General features: G+C 43.1%; 1 protein-coding gene across 4 annotated transcripts in view; it reads right to left on the bottom strand.

Annotated features, from left to right (window-relative positions):
- HRAS (HRas proto-oncogene, GTPase) overlaps nucleotides 1–22776 on the bottom strand; it is a 143155-nt gene extending 120379 nt beyond the window's left edge. For all 4 annotated transcript variants that reach the window (XM_081313002.1, XM_081313001.1, XM_081313003.1 and 1 more), the window contains exon 1: nucleotides 22345–22776. The gene's annotated coding sequence lies outside the window, so the exon portion shown is untranslated. The remainder of the gene's footprint in view (nucleotides 1–22344) is intronic.
- Nucleotides 22777–23473: the final 697 nt, after the last annotated feature.

Raw genomic sequence — 23473 nt, 5'->3', positions numbered from 1 at the left:
AACAGTCAGCTGTTAGAAATAGTTTCAGAAACCTTCGAAGAACCAATAGTGCTTAGCTTACAATATGGACCCCATCATTTAGACTTTGGTTACCATCACAAGAAGACTTTGCACTAGTATGAGATTGACTCCAGACTCATCCAATCTCATGCCATCAGCCTGTTTGAGGGTTGAGATGTTGTTTTGAGGGCTCTGCCGTGATTTATATATCAGTTATGGAGGACAGTCATTTATTCAACTATGGGAAAAGATGCAGCTGCTTTAAAGAGTAACATTTGAACTCTGAAGCTTGTTTTCCAAATGACTTCTGAAGTGCTCATCAATTGCCTCATCTATTCATTTGAGTAGAATTTAATTCATTAGATACTATAATTCAAGTAAGATATTGCAACCTCCGATCATAGCTGAATATATGTGTGAAAAGTTAAAAAAAAGATAATAAGTAAAAAAGAGAGAGAACCAGTACCTAAACTTACTCTGTGTTCATTTGGATAACATGAGGGAGGTAACAAAATCCGGGAGCTATTTTGACTGAAACTACCCCACTCTAACACCAATAATGATTGATTTAAGGGTTGCATGGTATGCAAATCCCTCACCTTAATTAAGCCTGCTGAGCAAACATGAAGAAAGAGGGACTTTCCTTCTGCATAGTGTGAAAGGTTTCTCTAGTACAAAGTCAACACCAGGGCTTTCTGTATAACATATGTAGTCACTGCCACACAAACAATTTACTGCAGAGACAATACTAACTGCTCATTCTCATGATTTAGTATATTCTAAGAGAGCCAACAACTTAAAAATGCTTTTCCACAGACATTTGGACAACTGCTCTTATTGTTATTAGAAGCACTCTTATAGCTAGAGTAGGAAGTCAACAAACACCTGAGGAAGGCAAAGGACAAAATATGTAATTATTTCAAGAAAACTACATGGACTGAGGTCACCATTTTACTTTTTTATTTATGGCTGCTTGAGATTTCTCCTGTCTCAACCTTTACATATAGATTTATATAGTACCTGTGCCCCATCTGTCTCTTCTTAATCCTTGGTTCCATATTTTACCAGAGATACATTAAAAGTAAATGCAAAGCTTTGCTTTTCTGCTAGCCGGTATATATAAATATTGCCTCACTCTTGAAGTTATTTCTACATTAGATATTCTTGCTTCCATAATTTTCTTACATGGTTAGCTATGTTGCCTTTGAGTTTTCTCCTTCTCAATTTAATACTAGACTCCAAGAAGCCGCAGAGAAACCTACGATGGCCATAAAAGTTCTGGATCTGGTAGTTGGGCGATTATCAGAAGCCACCATGAATTTAGGCAGAAAAGAAGTGGGACACAGACAATCCTGGGAACAAACAGAAGGATGGTTGTGTGCAGATTGTCCTGCACTAGGAAATGTGATTTGGCATGTGTGGCTGGATGACAAGATGTCTTAGCTGAAAAAGCTACCTTGGTAAGTCATGTTTTTAGGGATAACACAAGACAGTCAGATGGAAATGGCTGGCTGGATAAACATTAATTCTCAGAAATCCCAGCCATTTATTTCTAGCTGCTATTGCATTTAGCAGTTTTTAGAAACATTATTCTTCTTTCCTGAAGGAAAGCTACTGCTTTCAGATGTAACTTGATGCTGCCAGAAAAAGCTATCTTTGGAATCTCTCCTCCCTGAGTACTCAGACGAATGATATCATAGACACGTTCACACAGAAGATAATTTGATACCCAGGAATCTAAAACAAGATGGAACTTTTCTGTATCCATAATGTCTCTTTCCTGTCACAATCAATTATTCCATTCCCTTTTTTCCTTCCTCACAATTTTCTGACTGACTTGAGTGAACAAACAAACACTGCTTTCTTGCAAGCCTAGATAATCTCTCTAAGTTAGCTCGGTTCTTGGTGAAGTCATAGACACTTATATGTAGCTTATTGGATATAATAAGTGACTTGATGCTGGGTTTTTTTCAAAATGGTCAGAATTTTTTCCTTTTTCTTTTTAGTCTAGCCCAGACTTTCTGAATAGTATCCCACTTGAGCACTAACCAGGTTCACCACTGTTTAGTTTTTTCAGATCAACCAAGGTTTAGGAGATGCTACCACCAAACTGAGCTTCTTGAAAATATGAATAGTCACAGAACAAAACGTAGTATGGCTACCCATATGTATGGCACACTACTATGTTTGAATGTGCTTATTTTCAGGTAATTTTACACAGCACTGCAATCATAGTGTGAAATAAAAATCTGTTAGAATTCTAAAACCAACCACCTTTCAAACTATGGTTATATGACAGAATGGAAACAGGAAACATCAACTTAGTATAGTGATTCATGAAGTATGGCATTATGATAAACTAGAGATGATTAAATGTCAGAAACATATTTTATTTCACTGCATTCGTTTTTATAGGGAGCCAGAATGGTGTAGTGGTTAAGGCTATAAAACAGGAAACTGAATTCTAGTCCCACCTTAGGCATGAAAGCTGCCAATGACTTTGGGCCAATCATTCTCTCTAAGACCTAGGAAAACAGGCAATAAATAACAAACCATTTCTGAAATTGTTTGGTTCGAATTGACGAGGACTCAGAGTGGTAAACGCTGAACGAGTTTATTGAATACACAAAGTCAACCTTCAACTGTCAAATGTTGCAACCCTTTTATAGAGAAAGCGTTTGAACTGTAACCAATACAAACAGTCTCTTTTCCCGCTCCTTGGTTGTGGCGTCCAATGATTGCACCTTATTTTCCCGCTTTAAACCTTGCAAAGCTGCACTGTGTTTGCAATCTCTTCCATGGCTTATTGCTAACTATTTACATACATAACACCCCTTACCCCCCAGTTGGTGTCATTTCTTTACAAAATCCATTAGGTATTTTGGTGGCCTATGTATTCTGGACGGGTATCTGTTACTTTGGCTATTAGGGACCCTTCTTTCTGGTTGACTGCTTGGCTGCTGGTTACTATGCTGGTTACTACTGGACCTGGGCTCTGGGTTACTGGCTTCAGATGTACTGTCTTGTGTAGTAGGTTGTGTTTGGGATTCAGTGGTCACTGGCCTACTTCGCAGGGGTATTTCCCAATCAATTGGACTGAATTGTTGTTGTTGGGCATCATGGAATGTGTCATCTTGCCCAACCTCTACATCACTTTCAGGCCTAATGTTGTCTGTACTGTTTCCCCTTACTGAGCTTTGGTCCCCCTCAGCAGGCACACACCCACTAGATCTTTTCCTCAGCTGGTCTATGTGTCTTTTACAGATCCTATTCCCTTCCCCCTCAATGATGTATGATAGGGGACCTAAGATTTCAGTTACCACCCCTGGAATCCATTTGTCCCCTTGGGCGTAGTTCCTGGCCCAAATCAAGTCCCCCACTTCAAATGTTCTGTTAGGAATGTCTAATTCAATGTTTGGTTGGAGTCTGTCAGGGTGTAATCTGTCCAACTTGGTCAATATTTTCCTGCCCCACCTCATTTCAGCTGGACTTTTCCCTGTAGCCGAACAAGGGGTTGTGTGCTGAGCCAACAAGAACTCAGCTAGTCTCTGATGCCAGTCTCCTCGAATGATTCTCTTAAGCGCGTCCTTCGTGGTCCTCACATTCCTTTCAGCCAATCCGTTGGAGGAGGGGTGGAAGGGCGCAGACGTCTTATGCTTAATCGAGTTGGCCTTGAGGAAATCCTGAAATTCAATAGATGTGAATTGTGGCCCGTTATCAGACACTATTAAATCCGGCAACCCATGAGTGGCAAAGAGGCCCCTTAATGCCTGTATTGTTCTGCCTGCCGTTACTGAACTGACCGGTACTACTTCTAGCCATCTAGAGTAGCTGTCGACCACTACAAGGAACGTTAACCCCTGGAAAGGTCCAGCGAAGTCAATGTGAATCCTGGACCAAGGATTCCTAGCTAGCTCCCATTTATGTGTGCGGATGTGTTGTTGTTCGGGCCTGGAACGTTGGCACAGATGGCAATTGGCAACGCATTCCTCAATGTCGTGGTCCAAACCTGGCCACCACAAGTGACTCCTAGCCAGGGCCTTCATCCTTACTATTCCAGGGTGTCCCTCATGCAATTCAAATAGAATAGCTGATTTGTGGATTTCTGGAATTACTACACGAGTTCCCCAGAGTAAGCAACCCATATGAACTGATAGTTCATCTTTCCTTCTGAAAAATGGACTGTATTTTACGTCCGGGTTGGCGTTGGGCCAACCGCTCATGACCCAGGCCATTACTCTCCTTAAGATGGGGTCCTTATTGGTTGCCTCAGCTATGTCTTTAGCAGTTAGGGGCAAATCAGGAATATCTTGTAGGGACATTACCTGTCCCACTGGGGCAGGGTCCTCCTCTGTTGTGCTAAGGGGCAATCTGCTAAGAGCGTCTGCGTGACCCATGTCCTTACCTGGTCGGTATTGGAGGGAAAATGAATATGCTGAGAGGAAAATGGACCATCTCAGCATCCTGGGAGACATAATTTGGGGAGTCTGTTTATCTGTGGTAAACAGTCCCAGCAGGGGTTTGTGGTCTGTCAGTATTGTAAAGTTCCTGCCATACAGGTAGTCATGGAACTTTTTAACTCCTGCCACTATGGCTAAAGCTTCCCTGTCTATTTGAGCATAGTTCCGCTCTGCCTTGGTTAGTGTGCGGGAGTAGTAAGCAATGGGTCTTTGCATTCCCTGGGTGTCTAAATGGCTGATTACTGCCCCAACGCCATAAGGCGAAGCATCGCACGCCAGGTAGATTGGTCTGTTTTCTATAAAGTGGGTTACAGTTGAACTACTGGAAAGGATGTCTTTTAAGGTCTGGAAACTCGCTTTGTGCTTGTCTTGCCAATGCCAAGGGGTCTTCTTATCTAAAAGCCTGTGCAGTGGTTCTGCAATGGCAGCCTTATGTGGCACAAAAGTGTGATAAAAATTTACCAAGCCTAGGAAGGCCTGTAGCTCAGCCTTGTTCCTTGGTTCAGGAGCCCCTTTTATTGCTTTAATTTTTTCAGGGGTAGGGTGGACTCCGCTTTTGTCAATCCTGAACCCCAAAAAATCAGTGGATTTAACCCCTATGCTACATTTTTCCTTTTTTAATTTTAATCCAGCCTTTCTAAATCTACCCAGTACCTGTTCCAGCCGCTCTACTAACATTCCTTCATCTTTTCCAGCTATTAGGACATCATCAAAGTAAGGGCATACTCCAGGTATGCCCTTTAAGGTCCTCTCCATCACTTCTTGGAAGATGCCTGGAGCTGCTGCAATTCCAAATTGCAGTCTGTGGACTCGGAACGCCCCCTTGTGGGTAACAATTGTCTGTGCCTCTGCAGCCTCTTTGGAAACAGTCAACTGTAAGTACGCATGCGCCAAGTCGAGCTTGGCGAAGATGGCGGCGTCCTGGATCGTGGCGAGGACCTGCTTCACCGTCGGGACCGGGTAAGCATGCTTTTTCATTCCAATGTTGAGGGTGGCTTTGTAGTCGGCGCAGATTCTCACATCCCCATTGGGTTTGAGGGGTGTGACAATCGGCGTCTCCCACAAACCGCCCTCAACAGGTTCTAAAACTCCGAGGCCTACAAGCCGGTCGAGCTCGGCCTCGATTTTTCCTTTTAAGGCAAAAGGTACCCTCCGGGCCTTTAGCCTGATTGGATTTACTGAGGGGTCTAGGTTAAAATTAATGGGGGGCCCTTTGTACTTGCCTAGAGACCCATCGAATACGTCTGCAAATTCTTTGCAGACGGATTCGAGGGTCTTATTTCTAATTACTGAATTTATTCCCCCTATCCAAATTCCCAGGGCAGGAAACCAATTAAGCCCTATTAAGCTGGTCCTATTCCCCTCCGTAACTATCAAATCTAAGACCCCCTTAAACCCCTTAAAGTTTACTCTAAGGCTGGTCTTTCCTTTTACGATTATTGGACTTTTTTGGAAGTCCATTAATTGAATATTTGTTGGACTAAGTGGAAGTCTTTTTCCGCTTAGTCGTTCAATTTTCTCAAGGGTTTCAGTGGAAATTATCGACACTGAAGCCCCTGAGTCGATTTCCATTCTGCAAGGGACCCCTTGCAGAAGGACTGTGATATTTAATTTTCCGTCCGGAAAATTGTGCCCCCTTCCCCGCCGTCTTCGATTGACGCGGGCCACCTCCCTTAGGGTTGGAAATTTCACCCGGGTTTTAGGGGTCTCCTTGCCACTAGCATTGGGGGTTACCTTACCCTCTGGCCACACATCCACTTCGTTCAGACGGGTGTCCCGAACGCGGTTTCTGCAGATGGCCTGGATGTGGCCGGTCTTGCCGCAAGCCCTGCACTTGGCGGTACGAAATCGGCAGGAAGCGCGGGGATGGTTGCCGCCGCAGCTGCCACATCGGTTCTGGGTTTCGTTGTCGCGTGGTCTAGTTGCGGTGTCCCGCCACGGTCGTTGTGCCCCGGTCGGTGGTCTTTGCGGTGTTGCGGGTTGTTGCCGGCGGCCAGGTTCCGGCCCCTCGCTTCTGAGTTGTCTTGGTGCCATCTTTCCGAATCGCCTGGAGACTTCGGCGATCTCTTCCTCCCACTGCTGATCCACCTCCCCACAGTCCACATAGCCCTCTTGGTTAATTTCGGGTGCTGCCGCCATGCTACTGCGGGGGGGGTCACGATAGCCGGTTGACTCATACGTTAGGAGTTCGTCGAGCACTTCCTGTAAATCGCCGGTAGGTTTGGCGATTATTCTATTTTGTAATTGTTCATCACGTAAGCCCAGCACGACTCTGTCCCGGATTCTAATTTCTAAATTATCGTATTTGCAACGTACTGCGGCTTCCCTGACGGCAGCGACGAATTTCTGTATGGACTCCCCCGGTCTCTGATTTCTCTTCTCGAAGATGCGCCGCCAAAAAAGTTCGGACCTTCGGGGAGTAAAGTGAACTTTTAATTTTGCGAGGAGGTCGGCATAGGGCACGCTGGAGACTGGTTGTGGCTGGCACAGCCCGACAGCAACTCTGTAGACCGGTGTGCCGCAGATTGTCAAAAGTGCCGCCGCTTTTTTCCGGTCGTCGGTGATTCCGTTCACTAACAGGAATCCTTCTACCTGACCGATGTATTCTTCCCAATCTTCGGGGAAGTTAGGGTCGAATTCCTTCAGTGACCCGATTTGCGCCATTCGGAGAATTTTTCCCTATTCTGCCGCGGCCGCTCGGTTGACTGTGACTCGCTCTGAATTTGCCGCTTCCACGACAATTCTTCCTAATCTCTGGTCTTCTGTCAATCCCACCTTCGTCGCCAGTTGTTTGGTTCGAATTGACGAGGACTCAGAGTGGTAAACGCTGAACGAGTTTATTGAATACACAAAGTCAACCTTCAACTGTCAAATGTTGCAACCCTTTTATAGAGAAAGCGTTTGAACTGTAACCAATACAAACAGTCTCTTTTCCCGCTCCTTGGTTGTGGCGTCCAATGATTGCACCTTATTTTCCCGCTTTAAACCTTGCAAAGCTGCACTGTGTTTGCAATCTCTTCCATGGCTTATTGCTAACTATTTACATACATAACAGAAATCTTGCCATGAAAACTACAGGGATTAGTCCAGGCAGTTGCTAGTAGTCAGCATTGATTCAAAAACACATATATAATATTCTTTTGCTTTGCTTCTAAACAGTAAATCACAATGAATAATTTCCATTATTTTCAGTGCAAACATTAAAATTATGTATGCTTTCACCATTTACTTATTTGTCATAACCATCATTCAATTATATCATTTACTCATTTATAGCATAACCCACATTAAATCAATTTCCCAAAGTTCTTTCTTTCCTAGTGTTTTATGAAATTATCTTTTAAAATCTCATCACTTTTTCTGCTTTTTAAAAACAGAAAATTATGGGTAGTCCATAACAGAGCCTGGAATTTCCATCGTAAATCATGGTGGTCATAACACAAAATACTGACATGACCAGACCTGATTTTATTACCTTTTTTTGTGGCAGTCATTAAGCAAATGCCACACGCATTAAGCAAATCAATTTATTCCTATGGTATGAGCACTTTTTTTGCCGGAAACCAACTGAAAAGGCCAGAAACCCACAAAAACACATTGTAAATTGTGGTCACTTCACCATAAAATGCTACGACTGGCCACAAAGATGAGCAGGCTTCCAAGCACTCAAAATGCAGTCATGTGAGATGTGGAGTAGGCAGCCGTTGCGATCTGAAACTGGGTCGAAAGTAGCTACTGAAAGGTCCACTATAACTTCATACAGTCGCTACACAACTGTTACTTGCACACAATATTTCTTGATTCCATTTAGTTATAAATATTGCTTATTTTATGTTTATGTTACAGATATAAGCCATCGTTTCTATTCTGCCTCCCAGCTGCACAATACATTAGTCTCGGCCATCATGCTGTTCCCCTGATGGTTTGGAAGTATAACAGCCCTCCTACTCAGCATGGCTAATGGTGAGGAATTCTGTATTCAGCCTCAACATACACAAACTGGCAGATTCTATTGGGAAGTTCTTGATATCAATAAGAATCTTTTATCATATGTGCTCAGTTAGCATGATACTATATTATGAAGATATTGCTCTGTAATTCTAACACAAGAGTAGCAAACTGGTATTCTCCAGAAATTCAGGACTCACAAATCCTTTGAGATGAATTAGGTTTACAGTACTTAAAATTTTCTTTCAACTTATGAGGTACATTAAAACACATTATAAAAATCTTGTGCTACATTTTGAACTGGATATAGTTTAGTAGCTATTCAGTAGTTTATAGCTGAAGATGTACCTGCACCTTCAACCTTTTTTATTTTCTAACCCTAAAAGCTCTTTGAAGCATACCTGTGATTATCTTCAATCCGGTTAACTTCAAACAACTGAAGCACAGTGCAAAAAGAAAAAGAGAAAGTCAGTCAGTCGTGGTCCTGCATTAAATTTTGCTGGCCTTGAAATGAATGATACACTTCATCCAGTCCACTAAGAGGGAACAAGATAAATGGCTAAGATTCCATCACTCACATTGTTAGTTTACTGCCTGGCTAGAATTTCTCTCATCATATGCATAAAAAAGGGGGGAAAATCTGAGCAATTCCTATGAGAACCACACTACAAAGTCACCAAGTCACCTTTCCTCTTTTAAAAACTGTGAAGTTGAGGATCAGAAGGCAAGTAAGAGAGCTTGTGAAATAACACAAGCTCTGCAAAACTGCAATAAACAGTATTAGCTTCTTTGATCCAGTCCCGCTGCAGAACCAGAAATATAGAAATAACTCAACTCTCATTCAGAGTCAGTGTTATGGGGACACACAGACCTGGGATATTCCCGAACTGTTGGAAAATTTTCATGTGCAGGTATCCTGAATTCCCGAACATGTCTAAAACACTGTTCTCAAATATTCTAAAAATCTCATTTTAGCATGTTTTGTTTCTATTGTGTGTAATATCTGTTCACGCTGAGAAAGCAAATGAAATGTCCATTCTAGCATTTATGAAAATAATTCTGTAAGCTTCTATATTGCCCAGTTCTTATTATTCTGTTCAGATTAGTGAATATTTAGGGTTTTTTTTAAAAAAAACACCGTTTTCTGGAATTATATCTTCAGTTAATGTAGATTATTGATTTTCTTGAGTAGTCATCCATTTCCCATATTTGCTTGTAAATATTTGCATATGATACTCAGTGTTTCGCAGTATCATTATAAAAATCTTATATTCCTCAGCAAAGATTTAATATACTGGGAGATACTTAATCCTTTCAAACTGAAGGTTTATGTAAAACCACCCTATAGAGAATTCCTTGCCTATTGTCTTTTTTAATATGAATATCTGCTCCCAAACAGTTTTCTTTCAGATGTGTTGATAACTCCCATAACCCCGTTAGTAAGGTGGAAGTTGTAGTCAAACCTAACTAGGAGGAGTAAGATTGTGGAAGGTTGCTATGTATTGTTGGGGTTATAAATATTGCTCACACAATAAGTTCTATGCATAAGTTTTAATCTCTCTCTCCCTCTCTCTCTCTCTCTCTCTCTCTCTCTCTCTCTCTCTCTCTCTCTCTCTCTCTCTCTCTCTCTCTGTATAAATACTACATCCTGCCCCATCCTCTTTGTAAACAAGACAAGCTGCATACAGCCTGCTGGAATCTTTACTTTTGCCATGTGCTTTTTCAATCTCCAATATTTGGTTTTGCTTTATTTGATTCTGCTTTATTTTTAAGACTGGAAAAACATTTCAGTCAGGATAATTTTGATTATAGATTATTGGTTCTCGCATGCGTGATTCCAAGTTGCAGTAACAGGAAAGGAAAAAAAAAATCCACTGCCCAAATCACTCCAGAACTATGCCAAGAACCACCACAATTTGAAGTAGCTCCTACCATTTACACAAGAGCAGCACTAGGCTGCAACCAGCATCACATGTTTGTTTTGACGATGCTACTGGGTTTCTGTACGTCCTATAGAGTACAGCTTGGATGCTGTATTCAAATGGTGCGGAATGGGTAATTTCCTACCAGCTCCAACTTTTTCCTTACTCTATCTCCTATGATTCCCCTCCTGTCTTTGGGGAATTTCCCTCCTCAATTGTTCGTTTATCATTCATTTACGAAACAGTCAGTGTGAAAACAAACGTGGGTAGGTGAAGATGAGGGCAGCTGAAGGATAAAGAGCTGGGCCAAGCACATTTTTTTTTTGCAGTCCAGCTGGCAGGTGAGACGTGGACTCCAACCTTCCCATAAAACTGTACATGTCAGTTACTGATAGACTTTTATTTTTTTTGTAGAACTAAAAACTAGAACTCACTTTGCTTCAGAACTGTTCATACAAATTGTGTTATCCAGCCTCTAGCAATGATCTTTTTTTCTGGACACTTAGTTAGGGTGTGAGATTCAGTTACTGTGCTGATTTACATATAAGCCACAATAGCTGTACTTTTAGCTTAACATGTTATACAAATTTATTTAAGCAGATTGTAAAGTCAAAAAGATATCCAAGAAGGCGGCCCTGAACCACCTCTGCATTCTGCCAAAAAAAATATTAGTTGGATATGTTTACAAAGTCATCAACAATTGAACTTGATTTGATAATTTTGTATTTTTATCTTGACTGCAGAAGAGTTCCACACTAGTGACTTATGCCATGTATTCATTGGATTAATACTTGACCCATTATCAACATTATATTATACTAACTAGAATAACACACTGACATGTACAATCCAGGAGTTATTGAATTTATGAGAAACTGTAGCCACAATGCTATTAAATTTAATATTACATATTATGTAGCAGTCATATTTTACTTCAAAAGAGGATATTACTATAATATCCTCTTTTGAGCCTTGGTGGAGCAGTGGGCTAATGCCTCCTTAAGTAACACCAGCTGCCTGCAATTAGTGCAGGTTCGAGTCCCACCAGGCTCAAGGTTGACTCAGCCTTCCATCCTTCCGAGGTAGGTAAAATGAGGACCCAGATTGTTGGGGGCAATAAGCTGACTTTGTAATAATGCCGCTTGGTGTGTGTGTGAAAGCCCTAACAAGCAGGCATATACATAGAATGAAGGCTACTGCTAAGCTTGTAAGCCGCCCTGAGTCTTCGGAGAAGGGCGGGATATAAATGGAATTAAAATAAATAAAAATAAATAAAATAAGGAATCTGCTAGAAAAAAAGGAAATGGAAAGGAAAAATGGAAAGAACCAAGTATGAGGGTGAAGGTTTGTTCTCCAAGCTTGTGGGTTGGTTTCTGAACGGTAATAAAGATGTTACCTAGCCTGGTAACGAAACGTTCGGAAACCAACCCACAACCTCGGAGAACGAACCCTCATCCTACATTCGCGCTACAGATATTCACCACTATTGCAGAACCAAGTATCTTGAGAATACTCAAAATTACAATGACAAAAGCTCAGGTAGAATTTGAATTACAGATAATAAAAGTATTACAAAAACAAAAACTCTGGCTATGAAACAGTGTAGAGAGTTTTATTAGAGAAAAGAATATGTTCTTTTAGAAAATGAAGAAAATTGTCTAAGTTATTATCATTTTCCTTGTCCTTTTGTTTAAAGAAAAAAGCAAAGTTATACAAGGAAAATTCAAAAATTAATAAGATAAATAAATTTTGAAAACAAAATCTGAAATAATGCTAAGAGCAATTATTGTGAGAGAAAAAAGCAAAAGTAACCGAAAGAGCTTTATATTTATAGAAGAGAAGAGAAGAGAAGAGGGAAGGGATCTTGGAGGTCTTCTAGTCCAGCCCCCTGCTCTAGCATGAGAACCTATACCATCTCAGACAAGTGACTTGTCTAGCCTCTTCTTAAAAACCTCCAGTGATGGAGTGCCCACGATTTCTGGGGGCAAGCTATTCCACCAATTAATTGTCCTCACTGTTAGGAAATATCTCCTTAATTCCAGGTTGATTCTCTCTTTGATCAGTTAGTTCTCAACTTACAACCACATCGGGACTAGAACCTCAATTGCTTTGCAAGGTGATCAGTGAGTCACACCCAGCTTTTTTTTTGGCTGTGGTCGTTAAGCGTATCACCATACTTGTTAAGTGAATCACACAATCTAATGAAATCCAGTTTTTCCCATTGATTTTGCTTCTTGGAAGCCCACTAGAGAGATCGCAAATGGCAACCATAGGATCCTGGGACACTACAATCATTGTAAATACTTGGCTGAATGCCAAGTACCTGAATTTTGAATCAGGTGACCACAGGGACACTACAACGGTCACAAGTGTGAGAATTGGTTGTCACTTTTTTCAGCATGGTCATAACTTTGAATGGTCACTAAATAAATAGTGGTAAGTTGATGACTACTTGAAATTGTCTTAAAATGGCACAACCAATTCAGTACAAACAAGCTTGTCCAATGTGGTAAAATAAAATTTATTTATGAGTTTGATTGCTGATTGATTTATTTATTTATTTAGTTATATTTCTATACCGCCCTTTCCCTGAGGACTCAGGGCGGTTTACAGGGAATTAAAAAATCCAACATACAAAAGTTAAAACCGAATTAAAAAATATTAAATTGACCCTGTACACAATTAAAACCCCAATTAAAATTTCTCCTCAGCCTTGGCCCGAGAGCTCAAAGAGCCAGGTCTTCAGGCCCCGGCGGAATGATCGGAGGTCGGGGGCAGTTCTCAGCTCCACCGGCAGCTGGTTCCAGAGGGCAGGCGCTCCCACTGAGAAGGCCCTATCCCTGGGTGTCACCCGCCGGCAATCTCTCACCGGCGGAACCCTGAGCAGACCCTCCCTGTGGGAGCGCACTGGACGAAGGGCATTTGATGCCGGCAGCAGGTGTTCCCTCAAGTAACCCGGACCCAGGCCATGTAGGGCTTTATAGGTAATAACCAGCACCTTGAATTTCACCCGGAGGGCAACCGGAAGCCAATGCAGCTCGCGGAGTAGAGGTGTTACATGGGAGTATCGGGAGACTCCCATTACAACTCGCGCGGCCGCATTCTGCACCAGTTGAAGCCTCCGTGTGGTCTTCAAGGGCAGCCCCATGTAGAGAGCGTTACAGTAGTCCAAGCGGGAGGTCACAAGCGCATGAGTAACTGTGCGTAGGGCGTCTCGGTCCAGATAGGGACGCAACTGGCGCACCAGGCAAAAGCCCCCCTGGTCACGGCTCCTATATGGTCTTCAAAATTGAGCCGTGAATCCAGGAGAACGCCCAAGTTGCGAGCCCTATCAACGGGGGGTAACACCTCACCCCCCATCATTAAGGATGGAATAACTTGGTTAACTCGAGATGCCGATATGCACAGCGACTCAGTCTTGGCAGGATTGAGACGAAGCCTGTTTCTCCCCATCCAGACCTGAACCGCATCCAGGCACCGGGACATCACGGAGAGGGCATCACTGGGTTGGTCTGGGGTGGAAAGAAAAAGTTGGGTATCATCAGCGTACTGGTGATACCCCACCCCAAAACCACGAATGATCTCGCCCAGGTTCCAAGGACAATAGTGGATGAATCTGATGAAACCATCAAATCCATGTACTGCTATTCTGAAAATGGCATACATGTAGTCCTCAACTTATGACCAGAATTGAGCCCAAAATTTCTGTTGCTGAGATATTTGAGGTTTGCCCCGTTTTACAACCTTTCTTGCTACTGTTTTTAAGTGAATCTGTCTTCCCCATTGATTCCTTGTCAGAAGGTGACCATATGACCCGAGGACTCTGCAACCATCATAAATAAAAGTCAGTTGCCAAGCATACTGTTACTCGTAACAGTAAAAAATGGTTATAAGCAGGGCTTTTTTCTCAGAACGGCGTTCCGGCACCTTTTTTTTGCAAAAAAAGCTCCCTCTATTGGCTTTAGGAGTAGGCAATCTTGGCTCTTTTTTATGACTCGTGGACTTCAACTCCCAGAAATCCTGAGCCAGCCACGCTGAGGGGAAAGAGAGAGGTTTCCAAGCTGAGCCATGCTGGCTCAGGAATTCTGGGAGTTGAAGTCCTTGAGTCATAAAAGAGCCAAGGTTGCCTACCCTACACTAGAGGAGAACATTAAAATTATTTACAAGGTTACTTCTTTAGGAACTAAACTTTTAGAATTCAAAAAAGCCAACAGGAAAGAACTTCACATTTTTCATCTGCTTCTGTCTTTTGGAAGGTAAAATTAGATACAAAATAATCTATTTCCTATGTTAACATCTCTGCAATGAAATCAATAAAGGTAATAGGAAGGAAGTGAAACATTTTTCTCAATGTAATATGTCTAATTTAGCTGATTCTAGAAAAAAGATAGTATCTTTTGTACACTCTTGAAAACTATTTGAATCTATAACCATCTATTACAACTAAACCACTTTAAATTAAACAATTCTTAAGAATGAAATATTCTTAATTTGGACTTTACTTTTACTGTTTGGACTGTTGTGTGTTTTGAAAAATAGATTATTTAGAATCTAGTTATGTTGCACTTCAGTCTTTAAATAATTAACATAGTATATACATAACAATATATGATGTTTTCCATGATGAGATTAATATCAATAACAACATTTATTAAAAAGGCTAAAATAATTTCTGGTGGTATTATTTGTACATTAAATTTTTGTTTAGTCACAATCTTTCACTGTTCACATTCTGGACAAGCAGAATCCTAGCAAAAGATGTTACATATGTGCATAAGTGTAGTCAGTAGCATATGCCTTTTTAAAAATATCAAACATGCAAAGAAACAAAAATAAGTCCAAAATATCTGTATTACATCCAGAAGTGCTAACTTTGCAACCAATATTTCTCATCCATAACTATGGCACCCTAAGGATACCTGCATACATGCAAATGCTTCTCTGGGATCAGTAATGCAGCAGGGATTGCTTTTTCCTTCCAGTAACATTGCTGTGAAATACCAAACACAGCCTTCAGAATTCCAATGTTTGTTACAAATTTTTCTGGATGTGGTTGGAAAGAGGCTGTTTGGCGCCGGAGACCACTGCCACGAGGAACACAGCTCTGGGTCGGGGTTCGGAGCAGCTCCGGGTAGGGGCTCAGCGTGGCAACTGCAGGGAGGGGAATCCCCATGGCGGCTGTGGGGAGGGGAATCCCCATGGCATGTGGCTCCGAGCCGCAGGTGCAAAGGACGGGCGGCGACGCCATAGCAAGACACCGGCATCGCTCCCAATGACAGCACCTCTGAGTTCCGGCACCGTTTTTTTAAAGAAAACCGGTTGTTCACATATTTGAATCCCACCACTGGCCCACATAGGTCCTCTTACAACCACACCTGCTTTAGAACTCTTCATAAAAAATTATCTGGCAACTGTAGGAATAGAACACTAAACTAGGTAAACCTTTCATCTGATCCATAATAGCTTAATTTATTTTTTTTTCTGCAGAGTAATAATTGTGTGTAAAATATTGTCATCAATATTTTAACCAATTAAAAGTTGGTTGAAAAGTTCTACATGATTTTTCATCCCCTATGTTATCCATGGAATGATCTCTCTGATTTCCATGCGCTTTCCTTTTCCTTTCATGGCTTCTCACTTCCATAAAAACTCCAGCTAATTAAGAACGTGTCTGGTATGGTTAAAAGATTGGATAACTTTAAAAAATTCAAGGCTATTAGACCTCGAAGGTTTTGATTTGAGATTTGACTGGCATGCCTATCTGTGGTACGACAAAGTAAAAGTTAACGCTGGTTTTAAGTTTCATCCTCTTAGGCCAGACATGTCAAACACAAGGCCTGGGGGCCAGATACGAACCGCGAAGTGGTTTCATGCGGCCCGCGAAGCCATCCTGGAAACAGTGAGGGAACGGCCCCCACTGCCTTGGCCCTGGCCCAGAGACCCTCCTCCTGCCAGAGACCCTCAAATCTGTCCCACTCCTGCCCAGGCCCCCATAGGCACCCTTGATGTGAACGATGTAGAGCTGGCCACGCCCACCCAGGCCATACGCACTCTAGCCACGCCCACCCAGTAGGCCACGCCCACCCAGGCCATACCCACCCGGCCCCCTGAGGGCAACCGCAATGCTGATGCGGCCCTCAATGAAATTGAGTTTGACACCCCTGTCTTAGGCAATCGATTGCATGTGCATGGTGGAAGTATCAAAGATTAGCTGATAAAGTGCCACTTTGGTTATCACCTCAGGAAGCGCTACATAGAACAGAGATGATTTCGGAATATAAATGGATGACATATCAAGACTTGAAAAAGAAGGATTTCAGATAAAGACAAGAAAACAACTAATGAGTGAAGGATTTTGTGTTATTATAGCATTTTTGAAAGATTTAAATTTGATTAAAAAAAGTTTTGTATACACAGGAACTAAATCTGTATTGGACGTTAATTTATGTTCTATAGATGACCACTTGATTTCTGAAGTATATAAAATGTTACTTATGATGAACCTAGAAGATGAATAGGTTAAAGAATGTATGGTAAAATGGGCAAATATTTTTGGTATAATATAATGCTAGATAAATAGGAGAATGTCTGGATGAATGGACTAAAATTCACATTAAATTATAGTTTGAAAAAAACTTTTACAAAATGATATATTGTTGGTATTTGACCTCAGATAGACTAGTGAAAATGTATAAAGGGATTTCTAATAAATGCTGGCAATGTAATCAAAATCCAGGTTCGTTTTATCATATGTGGTGGTCTTGCAAATATGTGAAAACTTACCAAATAAACAACAATGCAAAAATATTTAAGATATAAATATTAATGAAACCTGAAGCTTTTCTTTTAGGCATGATGGACAAGCCAATTGAAAAACAATTTGGGGTGCTATTCCTTCACATGGTGATGGCTGGGAAGATTGTACTTGCCAAACACTGGAAAGAAAAAGCAATGCCAACTATTGAAGAATGGATTTTGAAATTGGCTGAACTAGCAGAAATGGCAAAATTAACTGCTTTCATTAGAGATAATGGACTACTAGACAGCTCTATAAGAGACTGGAAACCGTTTGTGGACTTTCTATGTGCTAAATATAATAACATAGGTTAACAGAGGGATTTGAAGATTAGTGCAATGTTTAGCTCAACCTGTTTACTTTTTCTTCTTTCTTCTTGTGTGTGTGTGTGTGTGTGTGTGTGTGTGTGTGTGTGTGTGTGTCAAAGATGAGGAGAATTTATTTTTCTTTTTTTTCAGCACCCAATGAGGGTGGGTCCTACTTGTTAAATGTGAAATTTAATTGACTACTTTTTCTTCTTTTGTACACTACTCGCGCGAGTTGTAATGGGGGTTTCCCGATACTCCCATGTAACACCTCTACTCCGTGAGCTGCATTGGCTTCCGGTTGCCCTCCGGGTGAAATTCAAGGTGCTGGTTATCACCTATAAAGCCCTACATGGCCTGGGTCCGGGATATCTGAGGGAACACCTGCTGCCGGCATCAAATGCCCTTCGCCCAGTGCGCTCCCACAGGGAGGGTCTGCTCAGGGTCCCGCCGGTAAGAGACTGCCGGCGGGTGACACCCAGGGATAGGGCCTTCTCGGTGGGAGCGCCTGCCCTCTGGAACCAGCTGCCGGTGGAGCTGAGAACTGCCCCCGACCTTCGATCATTCCGCCGGGGCCTGAAGACCTGGCTCTTCGAGCTCTCGGGCCCAGACTGAGGAGGAATTTTTAATTTGGGGTTCTTTTTAACTGACTACAGGGTTAATTTAATATTTTTTAATTTGGTTCTTAATTTTTGTATTTTGGATTTTTAATTCCCTGTAAACCGCCCTGAGTCCTCAGGGAATAGGGCGGTATATAAATATAACCAAATAAATAAATAAAAAATAAATTTTCTTTATTGTTTTAGAATTGATGTATGATTTTGTTTTGTTTCATTTTGTTTTGTATTTTATTCTCTATGATAAAACTAACAACAAAACAACAACAATAATAATGTTTTGGTTGAGTTATCAGGCTGAACTGTAACCCACGGTGGCTGGGTTTTATTATTCAGCTTAAGTTAAATAGTCAATTTAGGGCTTAGGAGCATGCACTTTTTATATTTTGAAAAACTCAATAAATATGTAGCCACACATTTATTCTTTTATCCATAAATATTCATTTCCTAGCATTTATTTTGAAGAAATTTTCATTATTCAAACTTTGCATTTAGTTATTAAATTTCTATAGCTGCCCATCTGAGACAATGATTCTGGGTGGCTTACAATTCAAAAAAATATATTACAATTAAAACACTAATTTTTGAAACAATAAAAACATCAAATAAATACAAGTATTTTAGTGCCTATGGCAGTGATGGCGAACCTTTTATAGACCGAGTGCCCAAACTCCAACCCAAAACCTACTTATGTATTGTCAGGTGCCAGGTGGGCGTGGCCCATTGAGTAGGTGTGGCCCATTGGGTGGGCATGGCTGCAGTGGTAACTGCAGACTGGGTGGGACTAAAAAGTTCAACCAATCAACTCCAACTTTGCAAGATCTTTTTTTCCCTGCGAGAAGTTGAAATTGATTGATTGAGCCTTTTTTTTTCTTGCACATGGCAGCGGAGGCCTAAAGCGAAAAGGTTTTATAAAACCCATCTGAAGGCCTAGGACTGGGGCAACGGCGTGTGTGCCCACAGAGAGGGCTCTGCGTGCTACCTGTGGCACCCGTGCCATAGGTTCGCCACCACGAGCCTATGGAATTTAATAAGCTCATATGCCCCCATCTGAGGCCTAATCATTCACACTAACTTCCAATAAAACAGTTCTTGATACATAATATTAAGACAGAACTCCCTATAATGTCCATCATATAAAGTTATGAAAAGTAAATGTTAACACCACCTCACTTTTTTTAAAAAAAATCCTTTCATTGCTTTTCTGTTAAAATGAACAGGCTTTCTCTCTTAAGTTCAAATATCAATATATGCTTTTGGAGGAAGAAGAGCAGCACAAAAATAAAATTAGTAACAATAGCCTTAGCTATATTTTATTACAGTAACGAAAAATGTTTACTATTGAGGAAATTCAAGTTAGGATTCAGTTCAACTACAGCCATGGATATACCTTCTTTCATCATCAAGAAATTCAATTACCAATTGGGGTTAAAGGATAGGATTTTAAAGTGCAAAGCTGTGTTTTTTATACAGAAGTAAGACTCTTCCAACCAAGTTCCTACATCCTTCATGATGCCAAGGGGTTTGACCACATGAAATTGTAGCAAAATAATGACCAATTCTACTCAATTATCAAAGAACACCTTATTTTCAACTGGTTTTCAACGTGCTTTTTTCATTCTCTGATCATTATTTCTAAGTGATATCAACAGAAAGATGGTGTTCACAAATTAGTTAAGTGGATTTGCCATTCACAAACTCATTTCTTGCACTTAATGGATGCACATAGGGACTCAGTATAGGAGAGCTGTGGGAATATTAACATACATATGCACATTTAGGGATATGAGACCCAGTCTGGTCTAGCGGTTAAGGCATTAAGCTAGAACCCAGGAGACCGAGTTCTAGTCCCGCTTTAGGCATGAAATCTGCCTGGGTGACTCTGGACCAGTCACTCACTCTTAGCCCATGATGTCAGATGCAGATAACAAGCCAATCACTCAATCACTGTAGCAACCAAAGAATCAATAGTAGGTTGATCTGAAAAAAGCGAACCCTGCATTTGTGTGGGGGGGTGGGGGTGGAACTAGGAAGAAAAAGAGGGGAAAAAAGCATACTTGGGGTGTAGCTTCATTTTTTCTGAGCCTTTATCCAACACTGCTGCTAAAGGATAGCTCATTTAACATTCCCAGAGGAAACCCTTTCCAGAATTTCATCTGACTGATGGTCTACTACACAGCTAAGTGTGCAGGGTGAACATCATGACATAAGTGGAGCTATACCTGTTTCCAAGGGTGGGGCTTTCAGGTGGGCTCTGATTTAGGAGACAGAGCCAATGAAAGCCAGTGCATGCCTTGGTCAGAGGATTGATCCTGCTGCCTAGAATGACTTGTCTTTAAGCAACAGCATGTGAGCCTCTCCCACCTGCTTCCCAAGGAAATAAACACATTCCCCTCCAGTTTAGCTCAAGGACAGATGAAAACATGCTTAAAACACTCAAGTATTACCAATCTGTTTTAAAATACAGCAAACACACACACCCATACACCCATACAACAAGCCAGCTTACACGATAGGGGGAAGACAACATTCACATCCATGAAGCACAAAATTATTGAAGCCCCTGGGCAAATTAAGCAGCTGGAGATTTCTCTCCCATTTACCAAGAGGAAGCATTCCCAGGACCTATTTTCAAGTGACAGTTTGTAAAACTGGGAGTGGCATCAACTAGCAAGGAAGGAAGCCATGTTAACCCCTCCTCAATCAGTACCCAATCATAACAAAAGGCTACTATAGGCTGCGAAGTAACAGAAGATCAGAGGAAAGGATTAAGAATCCCAAAGGGGCAGAAAGGACCATTCCACATTAAAGACTGCAGCTCATGGCCTTTTCCTTTCAAAGTCTTCCAAAACTATATAATGCAGATTATTCATGTGTGTACATGTCCAAACAAGGATCTTAATCTGCCCGCTGCATCAGCAGCTGTGAACAAAACTTACTTCACTATTCTCTCAGACCACTCCCTAAACTGCGTGACAGGAAAAAGAAAAGTGCAATCAAAACCCACAACTACCTACAGTTTGGGCAAAAGACCCAAAGAGAATACCACTGGAAGAGGAAAAAACCGATGGATAAAGAAAATATCACAATTTAGAATTGGTTGCTTCTAGAAGATGCAACCACTGGCACTCCTATTATTCAGGCGCCGCCACCCCCACCCCCCATCCCCGGCGCTGACAGGAAGTGTTTACAGAAAGCACAGTCACAATATAGCTGGGAACAGAGACAGGCAAGCAGGTGGTGGTCAACCTTCCCGTTCCCGAGCCCCCCAAAACCCATCCGATTCTCCTGGGCAAGCAAAAATTCCCAGCTCTAGAAAAACGCTGAGCCGGTGAACTTCCTCGCGCCAAGATGTGCCGGTCCACAGTCTAATATTAGCGCCTGCGAGGCGGCGGCTGTTGCTGCTAGACCGGGAAAGCGCCGGGAGGGGGGGGGGGGAAACCGGAGAGCGTGTTGTCACACACCATCCTTGGACACGCCTCGCCCCTTTGCACAGCGTTGCACGCAGGGCTTTCTTAAGCCGTAGAGCCATCCCTGCGTAGAATTTGCACTTTGGCATTTGGATTTCACAAGCGGACGGTTAACGAGGAGGAGCCCGAAGCTCCAGAATGAAACACACGCCTGGCAGAATCCAAGTCACCCTTCAGCCTCCCTGCGATCTCCCTAACTAACGTCCCTCGACTGACAATCAGACACACCCCATAATAGCCGTCTTCTCGCACACGAGGCTGTTCCCCTGACAAGACGCGATCGCGGGGTCTTCCCTGCTTGTACGCCGACCACCGCCTCCCGCGTTGCTTTTGGCCGAGGGAAGCCGCCACCTCCCAAACCGATAGCCTTCCAATTCTCTACTTACGGTAGCAACGAGGGGGGTGGTGGTGGTGGTGATGATGCCGATAACCTACGGAGAGGGAGGCTGGCCTTTACACCCCACTTCAGAGATTCGGGTTACAACTGCTGCGGCGGCTTCAGCCAAGATCCAGGGAACGAGACGTTCTACAACCCGCCTTCCCTCCCCCATTTTGACTCATAAAAGCCAAAATGCAACTAACAGCTCCGCACACGGCTTCCCTGGGGCGCGCCGTGCGAACCACTGCAGGACCTCTGGCTATTACAGTCCGCACCTTCCATATTCCCCAACGGCAACGAGCTGAACCGGAGAACCACCCACAGATCCGCAGGCGCTTCGTTGCCGCCTTTCCGAGTGCTGCGAAGGGATTACTTACACAGGTGAGCCGAGAACCTGCTTCTAGCCCAAAAACAGCATTAAGAATCGGAGGAGGAAGCTCTACTTACTAGTTTACAGCCTGCGAGGTTTTCCTTGCAAACCAGAAAAGCAAAGCCGCCTTTTCCTAGAGATTTTTATTTATTTCTTTTTTTAAAAAAAAGAAGAAGAAGAAGGAAGCGGGCGAGGAAACGCAAAGTTTGCGCGGTGACTGGAAAGAGAGGAGAGACTCCGCGTCCCCCTCCGCCGCAGACGGGCTGCTCTTAGTCAATGCTCCGTTGGTCCGATGCAGCGGCGAACTTTCCACCTCGCCGGCGGAGGAGCCCCGTGTTTCCAGCGCCCTCCCCGCATTGGGCACCCAGCACTGAGGCACCCGCTCCGCCCGGGTAGTGCCGTGACGGCGGCTTGGACAATGTGTGCGCGGCAAAGCCAGCCCCGAGCAGCGGGCGGCACACGCCCAAACGCCGCTCGCCGCCCACTCGTCACTCGCAACCTCCCGGAGCAGCTGATAGGCGCTCCCGCTTAACCTTCGGGCGCCGGGCTGCGGCTCCCCCCACTCCTCCGACCTCGTGGTCGGCTGCGAGACACGTCAATCAATCCCAGAGCAACCTTCTCCCTCGGCCCCGCCCGCTGCTGTGTTGCTGCTGCTGCTGCTGCTGCTCCGGCTCCGGCCTGGGCTTTCGGAGGGCGGCCGAGGGGTTGGAGGAGGAGGAGGGAGGAAATGGGTGTAGCGAGCTGGAAGGAGGGAATCGCCCCTCGCAAGGCTTATTTTTAGAGTCTGCTGCTTCCTCCAGGCAAATAAAGCGTCCTCCTCCTTCTCCTCCTCCTCCTCCTCTGCCGGGATGAGGAGATGCGCGCCCTCCCTTCCTCCTGAGGTAAATATGCCATCCAGGTTTAGTTCTCTTCTGAGCCAGGCCTCGCTCAGCAGCACTTCCCCCCATTTCCTTCCTCTTTTTTTAGGACCCCCTTTTTGTGCGTAGCTTGGCTGTGCCGCTGGGTCCGCTCTTCGGCTGCTGCTGCTGCTCCTACCGTTAGGGCCTCTTCTCTCTGTTATTCTTTGCCTGCCTGGGCAGAGAATTGCTAGCTGTGAAGTCAGTAGGATGTGGGAATCCGCGCTCGCCCGGTTGGAAAAGGCAGAAGGGAGGAGGAATAGGAAAGCGCACAAAGGAATGGCACCTTTCCCCAACCTGGCGCTCTCCA

This window comes from Vipera berus (assembly GCF_964194415.1).
Source record: "Vipera berus genome assembly, chromosome: 1".
In the NCBI taxonomy this organism is placed as follows: Eukaryota; Metazoa; Chordata; class Lepidosauria; order Squamata; family Viperidae; genus Vipera; species Vipera berus.
The sequence above is the reverse complement of the archived record's forward strand: the minus strand, read 5'-3'. Positions and strand labels throughout refer to the sequence as shown.